The sequence below is a fragment of the Hibiscus syriacus genome, unplaced genomic scaffold, assembly GCF_006381635.1.
Source record: "Hibiscus syriacus cultivar Baekdansim isolate YM2019G1 unplaced genomic scaffold, ASM638163v2 tig00110152_pilon, whole genome shotgun sequence".
In the NCBI taxonomy this organism is placed as follows: Eukaryota; Viridiplantae; Streptophyta; class Magnoliopsida; order Malvales; family Malvaceae; genus Hibiscus; species Hibiscus syriacus.
In genome coordinates this window covers 270407-281773 of record NW_024062604.1, presented here as the reverse complement: position 1 = coordinate 281773, position 11367 = coordinate 270407, and positions in this window count along the sequence as shown.

Genomic DNA, 11367 nt, shown 5'->3' with positions numbered 1-11367 from the left:
TGCCTTCAGCTTTGGGCTTCCCTGGCTTTTTGAAATTGGTGCCCTTATGGGGTTTGGTCTTCTTGTTCTGATTTCCTTTTTTCATGGTCCTTTTATACTTAGACACTAAGGCAACACCATATTCAACCAAGCTAGCTTTAAAGGATAAATTACTGACAGAGTATTAACCTTATCCTTTAACCGGTTAGCCTCATCTATTTTCACATGGCCCACTAGATCCTTAAGTGAAATGTCCCTTTTTTATTTTTGAGGGAGTTACGGTAATCGGACCAGGACTTGGGTGGCTTCTCGATCAGGACATTGGCTCACAGCACCTCGTACATCTGCAGTCCATCAGCAAGGATGTCGAAGACCATATTTTCTTAATAATGGACTTGGCCCATAATTAGTTTGTCATCAATCATCTGAAATCTCAACCACTTGCCAATGGTATACTTCTTAATGCCTACATCATCAATGCCATATTTTTTCTCGAGCGTATCCCATATAACATTATCTTTTTTCTTTGAGGATCATGTCGAAGAGCTTGTTCGACATATGGCTTATGAGATGGCCTCGCACAGTCTTGTTATCCTTTTCATACTTCTTGTCAGTAGCGACGACAACAACATCAACGACCAAAATGATAATGACATCAGGCACGATCTCATTACTAACAACAATAGTCGTAGCTGGGGCAAGAGAATCTAAATTTGCGGGGGCAAATTTTGATGGGGTAAGGAAATAAATTGTCTTAGGTCGAGGTTTGCAAGAGTACTCCCTGGTGGAAATGAAGACAAACTGAATCAAAGATAGAGTGAAGATTGCTCTCGCAACCATTCTCCTTACAGATTGAGAAAAACATACATCAACACATACATACATACAGACATACACATACATATATGATGCATCAACCATTTATCATCATGTATATTAAAGATAATTTTCTCCTCTCTTGAGGAAAAATTCAATAAAACTTCAAATAAATTTCAAATAAATTTCATCTTGACATCTATCATAATATCAAACATTAGGCTACCATAAATACATCATTTTGATCTCTCAAGAAATCAAAGCTCAGAAATGACCAGATGTCTCTATCTTGAAGAAGCAATGATTTGGCTTCCTGAAGTCAACAATCAAGAGATTTCCTCAACATGCAGGAACAAACAAACTTTTTATCACCTTTGAGGGTGTTTTTCTTGAAACAAAATTTTGTCTCGCTTAAGATATTTTTCCATAAATTTTGAGAATTAAAAAAAAAATTTTTGTCTCGCTTGAGATAATTTTTCTCAAAACAAATTTTGTCTCGCTTGAGACAGTTTTCTAAAAACAAAATTTGTCTCACTTGAGACAATTTCTTTTTAAACAAATTTCGTCTCACTTGAGACATTTTTCCTTTGAGATACAAAATTTGAATTTGTTTCACATTAAACAAAGTTGATCTCATTTGAGATCGCTTTCTCTTAAAACAAACTTCGTCTTGCTTGAGACATTTTTTCCTTTGATATACAAATTTCGAATTTGATTCACTTGAAACAAAAATTAATCTCACCTGAGATTGTTATTTTTTTTCAAAACAAATTTCGTCTCGTTTGAGACATTTTTCCTTTGAGAATACAAATTTTGAATTTGTTTTCACATTAAACAAAGTTGATCTCACTTGAGATTGTTTTCTCAAAAAAAAAAAAACGTTGTCTCGCTTGAGACAATTTCTCTAAAAACAATTTTTGTCTCGTTTGAGACAATTTCTCTAAAAACAAATGTTGTCACACTTGAGACAATTTTCCAAATTATGAATTTGTTTCACTGGAAACAAACATCATCTTTGAGTCGTTTCTTTTCAAACAAAGGATCTTTGAGTCTATTTCTTTTGGAAAAAAACTGTCTCTCTTGAGACATATTTTATTGAAAAATCTTTGAGTTTGTTTCACCTAAAACAAAATGAAAAAAATCTTTGAGTATGTTTCTTTGATAACAAAATTTTGTCTCTTTTGAGACATTTCCTTTTGAAGAAAAATCTTTAAGTCTGTTTTATGAAAACAAAGGTTTGTCTCTTTTAAGACAAGTTCGCTTAAAACAAACATCTTTGAGATTGTTTCCCTTGAAACAAAACCTATCTTTGAGTTTATTTATGTTGAAACAAAAGTCTGTGAGTTGTTTCTTTTGAAATAAAAATCTGAGTTGTTTCTTTTGAAAAAATTCTTTGAGTCTGTTTCTTTTAAACCAAAGTTTTGTTTCTCTTAAGACAATTTTGTAAAAAATATCTTTGAGTCATTTCTTTTGAAACCAAAATCTTTGAGTTTGTTTCTTTCGAAACAAAGTTTTGTCTCTCTTAAGACAATTTTTCTTGAGAAAAATCTTTGAGTCTGTTCCTTTTGAAAAATCTTTGAGATTGTGTCTCTTAACAAAATCATCTGTGATTCTATTTCTTTAAAAACAAATTTCGTCTCTTGAGACAATTTTTAATGAAAAACCCAACCTTTGAGATTGTTTCTTTTGAGAAAAATCCTTGAGTCTGTTTTTTTGGAAACAAAATTTACAATCTTTGAGTCTGTTTCTTTTGAAATCATTATCCCTAAAGATAACCAAGAACTCTTCATCACGTATAAGCAGTGTCATCCCCTGACCAGATCTCCTCATCGCGTAGGAGCCGTGTCACCCTAGATAACCAGTCGTCCTCATCACGTAGGAACCGTGTTATCGCCCTTCTTAAAAATGGTCAGAACTCTTCATCACGTATGAGCCGTGCCATTCCCTGACCAGACCTCCTCATCACGTAAGAGCCGTGTCACCCATAGATAACCAGCAGTCCTCATCGCGTAGGAACCGAGTTATCACCCTTCCTAAAGATGGACAAGAACTCTTCATCACATATGAGCAGTGTCATCCTTCGACCAGATTTCCTCATTATGTAGGATCCGTGTCACCCTTAGACGACCAGACCTCTTCATCGCGTATGAGCAGTGTCGTCCCAACAACAAATATTTTCCAATTTCTAAGCAAAAAGGGAGAGAACCAGACAAAAACGTGTTGTCTTGTAGTCTTTGCCCTATTCTTGTTAACATAAGAATGTGCAAAGAGGGGCAGCTGTAGACACCGTTTTTGTCCGGGCCTATCTTTTTATTTATTTTAATGTTAATATTATTTATATGACTATTATTATTATTATTATTATTGTTATTATTATATTACAAATTTTTGCAGGCTCAAACCTGGAGCCCAATTACAAGGGACCCAAACAACTCGAGCCCAGACTCATCACTCAGCAGCCCACTCGGTAGACCCAACCCAGCAAACAACATATCGGGCCCAATGATCCAGACCCGATTAGCGACCCGACCCGGTTCCCTAGGGTTTCTGAAACCCTAACCCTAGGGATATCATCAGCTCAGCTGCCGTTTGCCATTGCTACCGCCGCCACCAGAAGGTGAAGAGCCACGCCGCCGCCACTATTATGGCCCACTCTGACGATCCAGCCACCGTCCCACGCCACCATCGTCATCTACAGTAGAAAAGTCAATCAAACAACAACCATTTCAGTCTCAAATCACCTATAAATCAAAAACCCATTAAAAAATAGGATTAGATCCCAATTTTTCAGGATTTAACAGATTAAACCCCAAATAAAAAAATCCCTAAATCCCAAAAATATGGGATTTTCACTCAGCTATACTTAGAGAAATCAAAGGCCTACATCCTAGATATCATCATCTCACCCAAAGAACTGATAAATGAAGCATTGAACAAAAAAAAAGAGGAGAATAGTCGGTGATAAAAAAACAGAGAACATTTAAAAAACCAAGCATCCATTCAAACAAAAAAAGAGAGACCATTTTGACATAGAGAAAAACTTACCCTTTCCCGACCACTGTCTTTGCTTCATCGGAATAAGGGTCCATTTGTTTTGAAGGTAAGGGTTTTGTTTTAAAACTTTGAGGGATCGAGGGTTTGGTCTTTAGGTTGGTTTTAGGAAAAGGAAAGAGGAGGGATAAGTAGGGCTTTGTGGGGACTGCCACTAGAAACGCCGTGGATTGGCGGCTGTGTGGGGGGTTCGGGGAGAGAGTTCTAAACACTCTCCTTTCATATTTTTGGGGCAGAGATAAATGGGAAAATAGGGTTTCAAAAAACCCTTAAATGGGATTATATCCCAGATCCAATACGACGCCGTTTGAAGGGGTCAGATATGCGTGTTTTATAGAAAAAGGCTAATATCAAATTTGAAATTGTTATATTTTAGTCACTGTTTGATATTTGGTTTAATTGCTTCGAGCCCTTTAAATTTCTGTTTTATTTATTTTATACCCTTAAGTTTCTATTTTTACTGTTTTAGCCATTTAAGTTTATGTTTTGGCCATATTAGTCCTTTAAATTCCCATTTGTACTATTTTGGTCCTTTGAGTTTATGTGTTTGATATTTTGGTTTTCTTATAATCTCAAATACTTACTTTTTGGTTTATTTGTATTTTGGTCTTTAATATTTATTTGTTTTCATTTCAATCCTCTATGTATGTAAATTTTTATGTTTTGTATTTATTTGTACCATGTGTAATTAAATATAGTTAATTTTGTTTGATGTAAATATTTATTACGCATATTTATATTTGTATTTATTTCCATTATGTTTCTTTATCTAGCATATGTTATTCGAATATTTCAAGAACATATTTGTAGAACGAGCGTAGAAAGTATCACTTGATCGAAGTGGTACAATCTAATACGATGTTTGAACTAAATGGAGCTTGAAATAAATCAATTTTGGTTTGTTAATTGTTAATTCATTTTTATTTTACACAGAACAATGCAAGTTATGAATTTTACTTTTCGCAACTGTCAATTTGCAATTTATATTCGATATGCATCTTTTACATATTTGACAATAGAATATTCTTTAATAATGAAAAATGGGTGAAATAGCTTTCCCGACGGAGGATTGCTAATTTCAAGATTTTTATTGACTTAAAGGATTTTCTTTAAATAATTAATTAGAAATAAATTAATTAACTCAATATATAGATCATATTTTAACTTTATATTCGATTCATGATTTCCACTACTACGACAATGTAGAAGCGATTCAGTACCAGTTTTTGGGCGTTGTGGGGGTGCTTACCCTTCCCCACACGTAATCGACTCCCGAATCCATTTTTAATCGAATCTTTGTAAACACATACCAATTTTGTCTTTTAAAATATTTTTTCTTAAAATTGTTTTAAAAAGACTTTTTTTAGGTATTCGACCTACCTAATCCGAAGGTCGATGGCGACTTTTTTTCTTCTTAAAATTGTTTTAAAAAGTCCTTTTTTAGGTATTCGACCTATCTAATCTAAAGGTCGATGACGACTCTTTCAATTTAATTCTAATTAATTCCAAATCACCAATTTTTTTTAAATTAAAATCATAATCGTTTTTAAAATAATAAATAATGGTTTCACCTAAAAATGGTTATGTCAGACCTCTAATTCTCTATATTAATTTTGTTATTTATTTAACATTAGAATATCTATTTATTTGGTAAATTCGATACTTGTCCCCACCGAAGGTGCCCATTGTTTTCACCAGTAGAAGAAAAGGTTGTTGATGAGGATCCACCAGGAAACTCCAGTCAACTAACCCAATGCCTCCACGCAAGTTTCAACACATCTTCCACGAAGTTATGCACTGAGAGAAGGAACCCCCTCCAAATCGAACAAAAGAAGATAGAACTATTCTCGATATCTGCCGATGACCTTGTTGCAATCGCTCAGGCAACAAGACAATGAGGGATGTCAAAATCAAACTCAAAATTCTCCTACAAGAAAACACGATTCAATAGTAGATTCTTGGCCTTATTTTGGTTGGGGCTCTACTAACACTTTTCTTTATCGTTGTAACAAGAAATTACAAAGAGAAAACAATTAAATTTCACAGAACTTAAAGCGGATTGAAAATCAAAGGTAAAAGAAAAAGAAACTATAGATTTCACCTTAATTTTCCCTTTAAATAGTTAGCTCATTAACGAAATAAATGGCTTCCCATGTAAGTCTCGGGTCAACAAGCCACCTTATGGTATTCACTCGATTAAGAGGAACAAGTATTGTACTTCATCTGGATCTCCTTCGCAAGTTGTGTCTTTGCTGTCGCTCTTCCGTCTACATTTAGAATAGGAGAGCTTTGGATGTTTAACGGATTTATATCTCACAACTGATCCTTTAACAAATAGACTAATACAGGAATCGATTTGGATATATTTACTACTATTTTTGTCGCTTCTTTTTATCATTTCCCCACTTTTCTTAATAAAGTAAACTCTGATACTTAGTGAGACTGATCAGTCCAAATAAACAAGCTACTTCGAGTTATTTGCAGTGATTATTCGTTTCGACATTAGTAAATTGTATTTTATACATTAACATTTACTGTCATATTATTTTATATTATAATTTAGTAATTTATGTTGGAATTTTAGACTGCAAAATAAGGTGTTAGCACTGACTTGACAAATAAAATATAATTGAAACAACGAACAATTGAAACTTTGTCGTGGTGAAGACCACTACTGCCTTAGAAATAAATTCGCTCCGATATGTGTAATCACTGCTTAAGGTAGATTGTCCCCCGAGGTTAACACGGTCGCTCCGAGATTTCATACTCCCGAAATCAGAGTGGACTGCCAGTGGTACTGCTCTTTTGAATCACCTGAGGAAGAAAGCACGAAATACTTTTGGTTGAGAGGATATGTGAGAGTTGAGAAGCTTGCAAAGCCTCTATATTTATAGGCTATACGTTAGGAGCAAAATGGTCCAACAAAAATTAAATATAAATTTGATTAATTTCTCCATTAAAATTCTGTCTGAAACTGTTGCAATTCACAGATGAATTTGGCCTCAAATCAGTCCAGGTTCATGCATTAACTCTCAGCCATTTGTAACTCCAGGTAATTAACTTTGTAACTCTTGTAATTACTTTGTAACTGGCATAATTAAACACGTTGAACAGAGTTAAAATCTTCTCCAGGTTCATCCAACGTTTTAGATATAATTTTTGTTTTAATTTTCAGAAATCAAAACCGACAACTAAAAAATTAGATGGTATCCTCTAAAAATTTAAATCGAACAGACCACTACAACCTATAAATATCATAAACAAATTCTTTCACAATCATATATACTTGATAAAAATCCTTACGAATTTTCTCTAAAACGATAGTATCCGCGCAGACGTGTCAAAGACACGTATTGCCACGAGCCATGACCTTTACCTTGACCGCAACCACTTCTACATCCACATCCACAAGCATGAGTTGAGCTGTTCCGAGACGAATGGACGACGGCAACGGTGGTGCGAGATTGCCCCCTGTTCTCTATCACTCAACAAGGGAGGGAAGAATGAACACTATAAATACCCAAGACAGTGGTATTTCCCACTTAATGTGGGATAGTGTATTTTCGCATTATCAATATTCCACCACTAATGTGAAAGAATTATTCTAAAATTCAAAATATAATCTTCTCAGAAGAGCAATAGCAGAGCTAGTTGCTTAAGCATTAGCGAACGTATCTTGAACTAGTACATAGTGATGATGAGTGATCATTCTCTTAGATAAGTGAAACTAGTCTTGCACTTTCTAAGATAGGGGTAAACTCATAACACATAATTAACCCCTTGATCCATTGAAGTTCTTAATGTGTAAGATATATACATACATACATATATATATATATATATATTTTGTATATATATATACAAGTGTAAGATTTTAGTAAGTGTATTAGAAAAACAACCCAACATTTTTCATAGAAGGACTTAATATGTCTTTCTCACTAGGACCATCCAACCTTTTGGATTTGAATTTATTAATAATTTTTTATAAACTCAACCGTTCCAGAGTTAAGTTCATTTTGTCCTTCTTAATTAGGACTACTCACTCAACTATGGGCTATGAACTTATTAAGAATAGATATTCAACCAAAGTCGATAAATTTATCAAGTCTTTCTCACTAAGACCAGCCAAAGCCTGGAAAATGACTTTATTAGGAGAAATTAAGCTCAATCTGGGCATGTTCATTGTTCGTCATAGGGATAGCTAGGTAAATGTACACTAGAGTATTTCCATGGTTTCGTTTGACCAAACTGAACTTAGATAACTAAGTTGGCTATCTACTATGAATTCCTCAACAAGTGGGCTTTAAACCCATCCCCCTCAACGAATCTAGAACCAGTTTCTGGCTTAACCCTTTGGTAAGAAGATTTGCTAGGTTCTTTTCTGACTTCACATACTCTAAAGAGAGTACTCCATTCCTTATCAAGTTTCTAACAAATTCATGCCTTATGTAAATGTGCCTCTTCTTACCATTGTAAGCTTGGTTCTTGGATAAACTAATTGTAACTTGTGAATTACACGGTAAGGAAACTAGAGGACTCAGTCTTCCCCTCAACAGAATTTTAGCTTATAAATTTTTGAGCCACTCGTCTTCCTGCCCAGCTAAGTCAAGAGCTATAAACTGTGACTCCATAGTGGAACGAGCAATACAGGTTTGCTTCATAGATTTCCACGAGATTACTGTTCTACCTAATGTAAAAAACATACCCACTCATAGAGCTTATCTCATCATTATCAGAAACCCAATTGGTATCACAATATCCTTATAACACCGCAAGATAGCCAACAAACTCAAGTCTCCAATCTATTGTACCCTTAAGGTACTTAAGTAACCGAAGAAGAGTGACCCAATGTTCACCACTTGGGTTGTGAGTATATCTACTAAGTCTGCTTACATCGTAGGCAATATCAGGCCGAGTATAATTCATTAAGAACATCATGCTCCCAATTATTTTAGCATACTATGTTTGGGAAACTCTAATTCCTTTATTTTTAAAGAGATGTATGCTAGGGTCATTAGGAGTTTGGACAGGGACTACGTCAAAATTGTCAAATTTCTTTAACATTTTCTCAATATAGTGTGTTTGATTTAAGGAAAATCCTTTTTCAGTTCTGGTAACTTTGACTCCTAAGCTTACATCGACTTCTCCTAAATCAGCTATCTCAAATTTGGTAGACAAGAAATCTTTTGTTTTGTTAATGGACTCAATGTTAGTACTGAAAATCAACATGCCATCAAAAAACAAACTTATGATGATGCAACTAACACAAAATATCCTCGAATACACGCATGCATCCAAACCATTCACAACAAAACCAAAACTAAGGATAGTTTTGTGAAATTTCTCGTACCACTGTTTAGGAGATTTCTTGAGGCCGTCAAGTGATTTTTAAGTCTACACACTTTGCCTTCCATACCAAGCACCTCAATCCAAGGGGTTGCTCCATATAGATCTCTTCATCTAGATCTCTGTTCAGAAATACAGTCTTTACATCCATGTGATGTACTTGTAACTTGTGAACAGAGGCTAGTGCAAATAATGCACGGACCGTTGAGATTTTTGTTACGGGAGAGTAGGTATCAAATAAATCTAAACCAAATTTTTGAAAGAACCCTTTGTCGACTAGCATTACCTTGAACCTCTAGATAGAACCATATGGTATGAGTTTCTTCTGGAAGACCCATTTGTTACTGATAGTTCTAAACCCTCTAGGTAAGTCACCCAATTCCTAAGTATGATTAGACATTATTGATTCTAGTTCATCATTGATAGCGCTTTTCCAGAAACTAGCATTAATTGATCTTATATCTTTTTTATATGTCTTGAGAAGACCTAACAGGTACACTAGAAGAAGTGGATGGCAATTTTTATATTTGTTTTTACTCATTTAATCCAGGTTTCTTTAATGGAAAAAATCTTCAAAGAAAACAACATCCCTAGATTCACAAATAGAGTAGTTTTGTAAACACATAAACTTGTATGTGACACTGTTTGTAGCATACCCTATAAACACTGCATCAATGGTTTTAGGTCAGATGGTGGATTTCTTAAAGTCTGACAAACCCACTTTACCCAGACACCCCCACACTTTCTAGTATTGTAGATTTGGAGGATATCTTTTCCACAATTTGTATGGGGTAGAATCTAATTTTTTGTGAGGTACTCAGTTCAAAATAAGATTTACCGATAGAATGACTTCCCCCCCACATGTTGTCAGACAACCTAGAACTTATCAACAATGAGTTCATCATTTCTTTTAAAGTCTATTTTTATCTCGGCTATACCGTTCTGTTGAGGAAAATAGGGAGTACAAGTTTCGTGAATTATGTCATTATTCTCACACTCTTTTTTTAAGAAATTTAATCCATATTCACCACCTCTATCGAATTTAACTTGTTTAATTCTCATATCTAATTGATTCACAACTTCTGCCTTATAAATAATAAAGAAGTTCTCAATTTCATGTTTAGTTCTTATGAGATATACTTTTGTGTATCTCGAGTAATCATCCACAAAAGTGATGTAATAGTGTGGGCTAAAGTTTTACCAAAAGTCTTCTTGAGTAAAACCTTGCCTTTGCCTAACACTTCAGAGTTGCTAGAGTTTCTTATGTCCACACGTTCACCTTCGTCCCCATCCTAGAACTCAGTGAAAAATTCACTTGTTACGTAGAAATGTATGGAAGCGCCAGTGTTAATAACCCACTCAGCATTATTCTCCACCAGATTCACCTATGAAATCACCGCTGCGATGACATCAACATTTTCTCCACAACGTGCAGCTATGGTTTGTTCTCATTCTATCAGTCAGAACGGTGTTGGCACTAGTAAGATTTGTGGTCGACTTGACCGCACACATATCACTTGAAAAATTTGCCTTCAGCTTTGGGCTTCCCTGGCTTTTTGAAATTGGTGCCCTTATGGGGTTTGGTCTTCTTGTTATGATTTCCTTTTTTCATGGTCCTTTTATACTTAGACACTAAGGCAACACCATATTCAACCAAGCTAGCTTTAAAGGATAAATTACTGACAGAGTTATTAACCTTATCATTTAACCGGTTAGCCTCATCTATTTTCACATGGCCCACTAGATCCTTAAGTGAAATGTCCCTTTTTTATTTTTGAGGGAGTTACGGTAATCAGACCAGGACTTGGGTGGCTTCTCGATCAGGACATTGGCTTGCAGCACCTCGTACATCTGCAGTCCATCAGCAAGGATGTCGAAGACCATATTTTCTTAATAATGGACTTGGCCCATAATTAGTTTGTCATCAATCATCTGAAATCTCAACCACTTGCCAATGGTATACTTCTTAATGCCTACATCATCAATGCCATATTTTTTCTCGAGCGTATCCCATATAACATTATCTTTTTTCTTTGAGGATCATGTCGAAGAGCTTGTTCGACATATGGCTTATGAGATGGCCTCCCACCGTCTTGTTATCCTTTTCATACTTCTTGTCATTAGCGACGACAACAACATCAACGACCAAAATGATAATGACATCAGGCACGGTCT